Here is a 13,344-nt window from a genome sequence, read left to right on the forward strand (position 1 = left end):
CAGACTATTATCGCCGAAATCACAACGGATAATAAGTCTTGAAAGTCGCTGCTTCTTTAGACTTCGAAGGAATTAAGGAGTAAAGTCCTTTCTCGAGCAATTAAAGTCACCCTCTTTCAGACACTCTTAATATCCGTTCTCATATATGGCCCTGGACTTGAGCCTTGTTAAGGCAAGATTCCTTGACAAAAACATTTTTGGGGTGATGTTTCGTTCCGCCAGCATAAGGAGGGTGAGGAGTGGAGAGTGGAGGAAAAGATGCAACGATGACTTGTATAGGCTGTACTACGACAGAGATCTGATCAACAGAATAAAAGTCAAACGACTTAGTTGGCAAATAGACATCAATGATCCAGCCCCGAAATTCTTTGACGCCAAGCCCTGGCTTCTGAAAAAAGATGTTACACATTAATACAAATTTTAATTTTTTTAAAGGAGGATGTTTTGTTCTACTCTTGTGTGTATAAAAATGTCACTTAAAATGCATTCAAAAAGTTGTGTGAAGCGTGTTTTGTTGTTTGTTTTTCTATTTCAATCTGTGAACCCTTAAATTCGAAACTTTAAATAGTGATTTCTTTTAAATGGAAATAATTACTTTTTTTCGGGATTATATGAGAATCCTTTGAAAACCAAAATTAACATAAACTGTTAAACATTATGTCCTTGGGCTCTCTTTATGTTCAGAGTATTGCAGCTAGTCCAAAATGTATTTCCTACAAAGAACTTATTCATGCTAATACAAATTCCATAGGCAAGTCGTAAATCTATGCAAACTTAAACTCTAACTCTTAACTTAATCCTCACTCTCGATCCACTTTGCTTTTTCCAAGATGGAATCTATATAGTTGGAATGGAAAAACTGAGAGTATAAAGCTCCTAAGCACAGCCTAAACCCTTTTTATATTGTGAAAAAAAAAATTCAACCTGTTTCATGCAACACAATCTTTTGTTTTTTTATTTTTTTAATACTTTCTCTCTCGTTCCCCGAAAAAAAACTTCCCTCCTTCTACACAGATGCTATTTTCAATTAAGGAAAACATGAAGAAATACAAATATTGTGCATCCTCAGCTAAAAAAAAAGAAAAACAAAATAAAAAGTCATCATCCACACAACCCTTAAAACCAGGAAATAAAAACGTTGTATCTACGTTGCCAATTTGAGCAGGTTATCCTGGAGGTTCCTCTTCTTTTTCCCATTGTGAAAATGTGTGAGAAAAGCACACTTGGTGTTCAGTAGCCATACATAGAAATATTATCTCCATGTAGAAAACGAACTTGTTCAAAATTCTAGGACGAGAACTCCTTAAAGCACAAACACAACAGAATATAATTGTGTTGGCATGAATTCAATTTTGGGGCATCTGTTAGCTTTACATATAGAGAAGTCTTTTGCAGTAAAGAAAAAACTAACCAAAAGCCAAAAAAAAGACCTTTAAATAAGTTAGAACTGTCCAGTTTCAGTTTTAGTTGAAGTTGTTTTATTTTCATTTTGAGGATCTTATTCTCCAGAATATGTCACCACCAAGCCCCTTAATGCCAGTGCAATAGACTTTCATCACAAGAAAAAATAAACTAGCTTAGAGGCCTTTAATTCTGTTGACAGTTATTTTGTGCAGTTCTTTTTTTATAGGTTAGATTTTAGAGCTTAACCTCAAGGCTCTTGTTATTGATTTACAAATTTTTAACAAAAAATTGAGAAATATTTTATTTGCGTGTATAATTTTGGAATTTCACAAGCCAATGCAGGCATTTTTAATAACTAACATGTCGTTTAATCCAAGCTGTGAATCAAGTAATGAACTAAAGTTGACTCATGAGAGGATACGTAACAAATAAAGGTTTTCAAGATGTTTAATTTAATTTTGAATAACTGACAATTTGAGCAGATGTAACTTAAGGCATTTGACCAGTTTTCAAGTTTTCATAGGTTTTCCAATAAGAAATTTTGTTTTAAATAACTATGACTATTTGAGCTGTTGTCACTTTAGAAGCTAGCATCTTTTGACATTTAACAAGTAAGCCATAACTAAAAATGCAACGCTTTAATAGGGCAATCAACTTTTTTAATCATAACAGAGACATTTTTGGAAAAGTTTAAGCTTTTGGAACAAGTTAGAAGTGAAAGAAGAATCGAAATGAAGCTATGTGTTTCAGTTAAGAATAAATAAGAACATTGGTGCAGAAGCCAGTAGTGTCGACCAAACCTTTGATTTGTCGATTTCTCATCGAAATTTGAAATTAGGCATAGTCCAAATGACATTGCACCGTATTTTGCATAAAGACTTAGTTTCTTAGGTTCAGTTAACACAACAACTGAAGCCAGTCAGTTGAAGCCCATTTGTCTTATATTATCTCAAATACTTCGTTCAAAAACCGAATTGTTCGCATTTGAGGCTTGAAAAATTAAAAATGATAGTTAAAAAATGTCTCAAAAATGTAACAGTATGGTGTTGCGCTTTTTAACAAGACGATGCAACGGCACACAATTACGAAACAAGTGCAGTTAGTTATCAAAGAATTGATCATAATAAAGGAAACTAAGATCTATCGACATTTTTCGAAAAAATACAGTCGCAAATACAGTGTGCATCAGAGAAATGGAAAGGTTTTAAAAAATCATTACTCAATTTCAATTGATCCAGAAAAACAAGACAATTTGTTTGGTACGCACATATGCATATTTCGAAAACTTTTTAGTTTTAAAAGTAACGTCATTTACATGACGGTCCGGTCCTGATTTTCTATCCGTTAACTTAAACGCAAGACAACATTTCGGTAGAATTTCCTTCACATAACCTTTGAAATGTTGAATTTTCAGCTTTTCCAAGTCCGGGGGTTTAATTAAACACACGTTGCACTTCAAATAGCCCCACTAAAACAAAAAATGCACACTAAATTAAATCAAAAGATCGTCAATGTAATACGATTTCTGCAATATGCGAAACAAATTTGTTGCCAAACATTTTGCGTAAGCAATCCATGATTTCTGCGGAGGTATGAAACGTTGCATCTTAGTTTCGTTTTTCAATGCAATTCTAGCTTCACAAACTCATTTAACAGATTCCTGCTGTATTTGTCGTTTCGTCAAAAAAAATAAGGACCGATGGCGTTCTAGCAGCGCAAACGGTAAAAGTTCTCCACACATCAGTAACAATGGCATTGCCACTGATCAGGTAAAAATGAACCTCATTTGTTTTCATACATAATCGAGTCTAGTGAAATTTAACCGTCTGAGAAAAAAAAGCACTCTACTCCAAATGCGAGCTCTTTGGCAGACCAGTCCTCTATTGTGGATCTTTGTACTATTAAAATTATATTAAAATTGTGCATCTTTCCTCTATAACGCCCGCCGCTACATGACACTATTCATGCAGCATTTAAGATTGTTTCTGATATGCAGTGGAACAAATCACAAAGCCAGTGTACGGGTGCTTGTCTGGTTGAGAAGACCTTCGAAACCGTATGGTTAGAGGGTCTGTAACTAAAGTTAAACAGACTTCGCATAAGTAAACCACTGTTGTATATGCTTTATGACATGCTTCATGGTAGACAGTTTATTGTTAAAATTGGTAATGTAACATTTACCAAAATAAAAAAAACCAAAGGGTGTGGCGCAACAATCCGTTGTGAACCAGCGCCTAGTGACTTACAACTCTCAACCATTCCTGTGTGTGAGTACTGTTGTCAGGAATGGAAGGTTTAAGAAAGCCCTTTTTTTATGACAAGAATTACTCTTGTAGGATTTGTCAATTCCTTGCAAGAGGCAGTACCCGCGAAAATTATTTTTTTTTTTTTAAATTAAGGTGGCACAGGCGGGTACCTGCTATTTACATATTTACCAAAATCTTTGATATTAAAAATGGTCTTCAACGGTTAACGGGGCGGTTAACTCACCGATCTTGTTCAGCATTTGCACTAGTGATCTAATAGCAAGTCTGATTCAGACAATAGCGTACGCCGACGACCTAATTACGTACAAAACGGCCCCAAAAATTGAAGCTATCAAGACACTTTTGCAGAGTGACTTTGACAAGATTCAGCAATATTGCAATGACTGAAGGGTCAAAATCAACTTTCAGAGATGCGAAAATATTCTGTTTAGGACTCCGCTGTAAAGAACCTCAAGGGATACGGGAAAGAACTGGAAAAAATCGATAGCAACTGACGAATAAAAATGTAGTAAACTAAATACCTTGTCATCCGGTTGGATCAGTATTTGCATTTCGACAGACATATGAGTGCCGCTCTAGCCAGAGCTAGAGGAACCTTTTCCCTGAGAAAACGGTTGTTTCTTAGCAACCGTCTTGACAGCAAGGTGAAAGTTATTTGCTACATGGCCCTCCGGCTGATGATTGCCTATGGGTGACCGGTATGGTTCAACGTTGCCCCATCTCAAATGGAAAAGATTTGGGTGTTTGAGAGACAATGTCTGTGACGTACAAACATTACTATTCCAACCTGTTTCTATACAACAGAGCCAACATAAACAAAATAGATTATTTCTTTCTGAAGATTGGTAGAGGCACATTGCTAGAGCGATGTTGTCGACTAACAGCTTAATTTTTGGAGCTTACTAACCCAACAATTATTACTACGAAAGTGCATGTTTAAGTGGAAAAATTGCGCTCGAAGCTTTGCTCTATTTAGACAATCGAGGGCTGATACAGGATAGGGAGGCGGTTCTGCTCATCTACCACGTCAGCCGTAAAACTGTAGATAGGCGACTCCATTGCAGTCGAGACGTCCTCGCACTGGACGGAACTGAGTACCTTCGGTTCAGTAGGACTGTTACTGATAGAGACCGAAGAGATGGGGTGAGGCAGGAGAACCAATTTTGATGGCTTCAAATTGAGAATGACATTTAAAGTTGTCTAGGGCGTTTGGTCTTGGCCGGATTACATAAGTTTAAGGATTAGGTTAAAATAATGATAGACGTACCAAGCTTTTTTTTTTATTTTCTTGGTTTTAGATTAAGTTATTGTTATGTAGTGTTACAATTGTTCTTAGGCTGAAAGGCAGTTATAAGATAATGGATTTACTTTACCCGTATAGGGCCAGTATGATAGTTTTTTAAGTTTTTGAAATGTACGCTAGTTTTTTAAGAATTTTTGTCTAGCTTTATAATAGTTTTAAGATTTTGATAAAAAAAAACGCCCGCCGCATTCGTTTCCCTAAGTAAAATGAATATTTCAATACGATTACTTAAAATCCATCCTTTTTCTCTGACGTAGGTACCCTGTAGAACCTAAAGTATTATAATTATAATTTGAAAAAAGTTCGTAAGAAACATTCCATACAAATTTAAAATAAAATACAAAATCACTCATACGCCACAGTTAACTAAAATGAGCATCTCACGCATACAGTAAGTATTCGACCTATTCTTTAATTGAGTTATTTAAAAAATAAATGAACAAGTATTTTTTTATTCACAGTCTTCTAGTTTTTAGTTTTTGGAAAAATTGTGAGTTTGAATACACTAAACTTTAATTTCTCACGAGAAATGAAATATTAAACAACAATTTCAATTATCAGAAAGTGAGTTTAAAATGTTTGTATCCTTGACAATTTTAAACATACTTCACTGAAAAACTTCACAATTTTCCAAAAATTTTATAACCCAGTTCAAAGTGTTATAAATTCACCTTCCTGTTTCCCTGCAACGTGTAAATGTATGTATTTCCTGGAAGATACACTCTACTCACAGGATTTGTCAAGTATACCTACCTATACCTTTTTTCTGCTGACTTTTTATTATTTTTATTTTCTCCTAAGCAGTTTTACAATTACAGTTTCTTTTTTTTCTGCTCCTTTTTCTTCTTCTTCTTCATCTTCTTCTTCAACCATATGTTTCATTTATTTTGTGTGAAGTAAGCAGGATTTTACTCTTGTTTTTGTAGTTTTCATTTTTCATTTTTCAAAGACTTAATGACAGAAGTCTTCAGTTTTAGAAGTGTTTGGGCCAGGTACATACAAGTACATAAATACGGGACCAAAAGCATTTACATATATTTCCTTTCTAAGGTGTAGGTACTCTATAATGTAATAACAAGAAACAAAAAGAAAACAAAAAAAGGTGTACTTTCGACTTCTTCGAAATAATATTTGAAACAAAAATGGGTGTGTGGATGACTTTTCTTCGGCTGACGAATTACAAACTTGAAAAAAGTAAGCTTAATTTTAACATATGTACTTCAGAAGCTTCAAAGAATTTTCTTGAGTATTATAGGTATAGGTATAGGCAGGCACTAAGCTCTGGTTCCTAAGTTTTTAACCTATTTTCGAGTAGGGTTTTTTGTAAGTGGTTGACAATACTTACGAGTGCACTGCATATACGAGTGCCTACAACACGTGTGGCATGAAGGAGCTATGAAGGATTTTGAAATGTAAATTTTTTAAACCGGAATAGAAGGAAGGATTTTAGGTTAGTACAGCATGCTGGCGAGTATATAAAGGGTTATTTCCTTTTCCTTCTTCCTATTTTTTTTTTGTTGATTCTCTGGTTTTAAATGAAAGAAGAAATTTTGTAGGTTTTTGGGTCAGAATTTACTTGCCCATAATTAGATTCCCTTCTCATTGGGTGGATGTTTGTAAAATTGTTCTTTAAAATCAAAAATTTTCGCGCCAGTTAGAGATACTTAGTTCTTAAAGCGAATTCTTTGTTAAATATTATTTGTTTTCTACGACTTCTCTATATCTCTATCTCTGAGTTGCAATAATAATGAAAAATTCTGCACATTCAAGGATATTTTTTTAAACTATTTTTTCTTATTTTACATTTTCCTCTACCATCATTGTCAGACCAGTTACCAATTAAGAAGCATATTGAATCTTGGTCAAGGCTAAAAAACACATTTTGCACGCTCTCGCGCAAATACAAGCACAGCAACAAACGGTACCTTCGTGTACCTGGTATGCTTTGTGCACTTTCAATCCAAAACGTCGTCCTTTGAATAAAGCAAAAGCAAGAAAGAAAGACAACAAAAAATAACAAAAAGGAAAAATGTTCAAAAATATACAAATGAAGATATAGGTTGTTGAATATTGTATTGTATTTGTAGATGATACACCTTGTACCGCATTTAAGAGGCCAAGAGTGCGAACTTAGTTAAGAATGAAAATCCTGTCAGCAGGAAACACTTACGAAACGATACAGTTACACTTTACACACCTCAACTGTTCTGAATCCGGACAAGGGGCTGAGTGAGCGAGATTAATTTAAATGAAGATAAAATAAACGTATTCTGTTTACAGTCATGTCTCTCTATTCGAGAACAGTATAGCAAAGTCAATCATTAACGACAAAATTTAAACAAAATAGCAAGAAACATTCAAAACATTATTTTTAAAAATTCATTGAAGTCAGACATGTGTTCTTTGGAAATTTGTACTAGAATACAAGAAGGTCAAATTTGTTTTGTATTGTGTTGGTATACATGTCCCTAAAGTATGATGCATTTTCAGCTTTATTCACTGTTTACTTTGTCTGTGTGTGTTTTTATGAGCTCGGGGATTTTTGCTTGTTTAAACAATGTTTGACCAGAAAAACAATTGCATGAATATCGTTCAAGAGCTGTTGTATGACGCCAACGACGATCCAAGTTTGCTTGAAAGGGTCTTAACTGGTGATGAAACATCTGTGTGCGGTTATGACCAAAGCACAATCATCCACTTGGAAGCATCCAACGTCACCAACAAAAAAAGTACGTTAAGTTCGATCAAATGTGAAGGTTTTGCCTACTGTTTTCTTCGATTATAATAGCATAGTGCATCAAGAGTTCTTAGCACAAGGTTGTACGGTTAATAAGGAGTATTGCCTTGAAGTTATGCGACGCTTGCGTGAAGCAATCCGAAAAAAAGCGCTCAGATTTATGAAAAAACAATTCATGGCTTTTGCACCACGATAACGCACCTGCTTACTTGTCGTTCATTGTTCGTAATTTGTTGGCCAAAAACTATACCGTTGTCATGCTCCAACCTCCATATTCAATAGATATGGCTCCACGTGATTTTTTCCTGTTTCCAAAGTTGAAGTGACCCATTAAAAGAGAGCGTTTTTCCGATTGAAAAAATAAAGGCCGAATCGCTGAAAATGCTCAAGGACATATCAAGAGTGCTTCGAAGATTGGAAAAAACGCTGTCATAGTTGTATTATATCTAGGGGGGGGGGTCTACTCTGAACGGTAACACATTTATGTTAACGAATAAATAAATATTTTTTTGAAAAAAAAAAACGAAAACTCCGGGTACTCTTTAAACACACCTCGTATTTCCATTTTACACCAACCACCACAACGCAACTCTTCGACTTCCTATCTGCACAAAACCAAACCGTCAGCAATCAACATTTAGGGATTTGACTGTAAGGGCTTTATAAACAAAACACAAATGAAAACTATGCAAAAAAGTCCTTTTGATGAGTGCAAGAATGATGGAGAGGAAGACACGCTCCTTTTTTCTTTCGTATTTAAACAAACTTTTTTCATGACATTGTCATGTCACTAGGAGACAGGTAGGTAAGGTAGATTTTTCTTTTTCGCCTTTTTTATTATTTTACATTAAAATGTTTGTTCCCAGCAATGGTACATACCTTGAAAATAGTTTGAGAGAGTACTCTTCGGAATAATAATAAAAGTGACATCCTTACCTGAAAAAGAGAAAAATAAACAAATAAAATAAAGAAAAGAAAAGTTTATTAAGAGCTTTACATAATAATGACCAAGTTAAATTGTTAGTTTTTATTTAATAAGTAAAAAAATACAAAGCTGAAATTTTAGATATTCATGGAATATATACTTCACATATTTGAATTTAAAATTTCCTCATTTTTTTTAATTTCTTCAAAGGAAAATAGAAGTCTCTTAGGGAAAATTGAAGTTCTTGAGATTAGAAGGTGAGGATATAAAAAGTAATGAGAATTTCATGATTGGCGAAATTTTAGACGGAAGATAATAGACAGATACAAAGATGTATGAAATAAGTTAGGAATTAGTTTGAAAAGAAGGTAAAGAAAGATGTTTTCTAGGCAAGTTTATGTTCTGTTAAAATTTCATGATTTTGTCATGTTTTTGGAAAGACAAAAATTTATGTTTTTCACATCCATTTTTAACTATTAAGTTCGACAGAAAATTGTAGTAAGTAGTATTGATGGTTTCAATAACTTTTGAGATTTTAAAGAGACAATAATTTTCAGTTCCACTTTGCCGCTGCTGTTTGCACTACTTAATAAAAAGCGCCACTTAAATGAAGGACATAATACTTAACATTAAGAGTACTTAAACTTATCGCCACTAAATCAATATTTTGTTTACATATGATAATGAAATCAATTGTCTTCTATTTACTAACATACTTAATGAGTACCTGTTTGAAATAGGAAAACTTAAATTCACGATTTAAAGTTCGTGCATTAAATTAGATTTCAAGGTTTTGTGGCTGTTTGGGCTTGATTTTTAAAAATATTGTTTTTACTCAAAAAGTATAACAAGCAATTTATTTTTACTTATAGGAATGTTTGAGTACCATTAAGTTAATAACCAAAAATATAGTTTGATTTTCCAAATGTACGGCATGTAAATGTTGTGGTTTTAAATTGCAAACACTGGAATTTGAAATCTGTCAAACTCAACTGTCACTGGAAGTGTCATAATATAACGTAGTTACTTTTCTCCTCGTACGGAATGATTATGTACGCAATAAATAGACAAACTAAGCGCAAGAAATTGGTAAAATTCTCCACAAGAATAAATAAATAAGCGAGAAATTTTCTGATCGCTTAATTCACTTTTTGACATCAACAGGTCATCCGAATCATGCGATTTGACATTCGTTTGTGTTTTTTCTGTGGTGCTCCGTGTTTATAAGAATAATTCCCGATACTTATTCTAGATACGTTTAATCCACAAATTTTGGCAAAAATATCTTTTGAAATGAGCTCATATATTCGCTCTGACAAGTATTGCCAGGAGATCGATTGAGCATAAGAAGAAATTATATGCATGTTTTGTGGGTTTTAAAACATCCTTTGACAAGGTTAATAGATAATGTACAAAGTGTCATCCTTAGGAATTTCACGTAAATTCTTAATGTTTTATTTCAACTTTATTGCTTCATCTACAGCATCAGTGTGCGGTGGAACTAAATTCTCTGAATGGTTTGAAACAATATCAAGTGTATGTATATTAAGACCGATATTATTCACCTTGTTTATTGATGACGTTTGTGATGTACTTCCGGGTGTAATACTCTTTGGCGGTATACAAATCAAAGTTTTGCTCCAAGCCGGCGATTTAGTTTTACTGGCTGACAATCCATCTACCCTTCAGCTGCAAATCAAGAAGCTTAATATATTTTGTGAGTTCTGGAGTCTCTGCGTCAATACATACATGACGAAAATAATGACTTTTGGACCGGGTCAGAGAAGAAGACTCGCAGAAGAAAACTGGTCTCTACACAACGCGCCTATTGAGGTCGTGAAAGAAAATAGCAACGAAGCCAAAGTAGATCTAAACCTGATGTGACCTAAGTTTTACTCTAACCAAAAGAACGATCTTAAATCGAAATATCGGGGTTTTCAAGCAACAGTGAACTGCTGCATAAGCCATGGTACCTAAGTTTTTGGATATTTACATCTGGAGGAGTTTGAAGACGTGCAAAGGTATTTCTTCAAACGCTTGTTCAAAATTGCCCCCTTCAACACCCAATTATGCTATATATGTAGAGTCTGACATAACACCTCTTTACATTACAAACCTTAAAACCAACACAGACCACATGTTGAAAGTTATGAGGGGGGATGAAAGAAGCCTTGAAAAATCCATTATGACAAGGCTTATGTAAACAAATGCCTTCCAGCTCAAGGAATGGAACCAAACGGCAGTAATCTATTCTTTTTGGAGTCCAATTTGAATCAATGGCACACTATGTTTAATGATCTGATCGCCAGAACATCTTTTAATAGCCTCAACAACATTATCAAGAAATGTGTATAGAAACATCAACCACCAAATAACATCACAGGCTAACTATTTCAGTAAAGATTTCTTCTGAGGCTATTAGTTACATATTTAGAGCCCGAGTTGAAATACTGAATCTTAACTCTATGCCGCATCAAACTGATCTTCCACAAATCTGTAGCCTTTGTAACACCGGGGAAGTAGAAGACATCACACACTTCTTTGCATTGTGTCCTTTACTCCACAAGATTCGACGCACGGCTGCATTTCGAAATGAGTTTTCTTCCCCCAAATCGGCTCTATGAAATCCTTAATCAAGACTTTGGATGGTCAACAGATATATATACTGAAAACATGCTCTAAATTACAGCAATTGTTTTCCATAATTCTACAACAACTTATTGCAATTGAAGGTTCAAACAAAGTTTCCTAATTACTTTTTTTGTGTTTCAAATCATGTACAAATTTGTATATTTTTGTAGGTACATCAAAATCATCTCAAAATTGTTGAAATCGCACTTGATGCTTTAACAAACTATTATTTCCTTTTTTTATATAATTTAGTGAACTTATGTATATTATTTGAATTTTATCTTCCTTACATTGAAGTTTTTTTGTAATGAAATGTCGATCAGGCAGACGGCAAAACTGCCATGTCCATATTCTTAAAGAAAAACGTTTGTCAATAATTTATATCTTAAAATAAAGAAACTATCTATCCATCATACCAGCGTAGCTTTAGACCAAACACATCAACGACAGACCAAATATTCACATCAAGGTAAATCCTGGTAAAGGCAAACGAATTTCAAGTCGAGACCCAACATATTTTTATCGAATTCAAAGCTGCATATGAGAGCATGAGCCAACAAGAGCTTTTATAGGCGTTGTCTGAACTTCTGAAAAAACCGAACCAGCTTAGCCGAATGAATGACGTCACAAAACACGCGATATATAGACGAGCTATATTGTGACTTCTTTAACATAGTCCCAGAGCAGATATTGCGCAAAAATGGTGTTAATCTAGGAAGCAGTATCTTTAAAAAGTCTTCTCAACTGCTTGGCTATATGTAGACAACATAGATCTTATCGGCAGCTCCTAGCGAGCTGTTTTAATAGTATTCATAGTTATAGATGAACAGGCGTAAGTTTTCAAGTGATTGAGGAAAAATCAAAGCAAATGCTACCAACAAACAAAACCTTATCTGCCTATCGCTTGGGCAAAACGTCCACTGTAAGTAGCATTAGTTTCAAGGAAGTTTAACCAGTTCGACTCTACTAACAATAAGTAAAAAAGGAGAACTGATACTATGGGCGAGAGAAGAATCCTTCGGCGAGTATTTGGTCCTACACACAAATAGGACGAAATACTCGCGGTTCAATCGTGAATTGTACGAGCTGTAAATGAAGTACAGCCACATCGAGAGAGTGGACAACAACACATCATGTTTTATTCTCAGCGCAAAGGTTCCAGACCAGGGTTGTTGCGGATGTACAAATTTTGACATCCACGGATGCGGATTTTTTGAGACTCATATCCGCTGATGCGGATGCGGATCTTAGAATGTATTACATAAAAACAATTTTAAGTCCGTTAATAAAAAAACTGTATTGATTACCTTTGCGTTTAATAATTAAATTTAAAAATGGGTGAGTTATATTTAATAAAAAGCAAGATTGCAGCCTTCTCAGACTGTAATCTGTTTCTTAGTGGATCGTATATTAATCAAGCTTCGCTAAATAGTTGTTCGCTGGGAACACTGGCTGGTGGAAGTGATAAATACCTCAGTGCAACTTTGGAGAGCTTTTTAAAGTCTGTTTGACGAACTTTCCACCAATCAAGTGGATTATTATCCAATTCTAGTCTTTTTTTATTTCGGTAACATGCTAACTCCCTTCGGAGAAGTGCTTCGTGACTAGTGTTATCAGATTCTCTTTCACCATCGTCTTCAGTTGATGAATCTAGCATCATTTCCATATCGCTTCTGAAGCAAGCCTTTGTTTTATGTTTATATAAAAATATCATACCTGCATCTTCTTTCTTTTTTTTTAAAGATTTTCATTGTTGGCGCTCTCAAATAAAACAAACTTTTCTGGGAGCTTTGATTTCAAGTGGTTTTTCAACGAAAAAGTCGTGCGTCCTTTTCGTGAGTATGTTTTACGACATATTTTGGATTCGGACTTGGCAGGATCATTTTTATTTAAATTAAAATAGATACAGATGCTGCTTTTTGTTGGTGGCGGCATTTATGTTCTGTATTTTTTTTAATTTAATATATAAAAATAAACTGTGTCTTCTGGCCACTTAGCAAGAACTTTTATATCCTCAAATCTGTGACCATTGCATATGACTTGTTGTTGCTATTGTCGTCGCCTACTTGGGACCGAG

The 13,344-nt window shown here is 34.5% G+C and overlaps 1 protein-coding gene across 4 annotated transcripts in view; it reads right to left on the reverse strand.

The window, feature by feature from the left end:
* The window catches only part of LOC129941214 (beta-1,4-glucuronyltransferase 1), a 292,248-nt gene that overhangs the window by 158,276 nt on the left and 120,628 nt on the right, over positions 1-13,344 (reverse strand). For 2 of the 4 annotated variants that reach the window (XM_056049789.1, XM_056049786.1), the window contains exon 2: positions 8,591-8,647. The exons of the other annotated variants lie outside the window; for them this stretch is intronic. The gene's annotated coding sequence lies outside the window, so the exon portion shown is untranslated. The remainder of the gene's footprint in view (positions 1-8,590; positions 8,648-13,344) is intronic. 4 annotated transcript variants of the gene reach the window in all.

The sequence above is a fragment of the Eupeodes corollae genome, chromosome 1 (genome assembly GCF_945859685.1).
Source record: "Eupeodes corollae chromosome 1, idEupCoro1.1, whole genome shotgun sequence".
NCBI classification, from domain to species: Eukaryota; Metazoa; Arthropoda; class Insecta; order Diptera; family Syrphidae; genus Eupeodes; species Eupeodes corollae.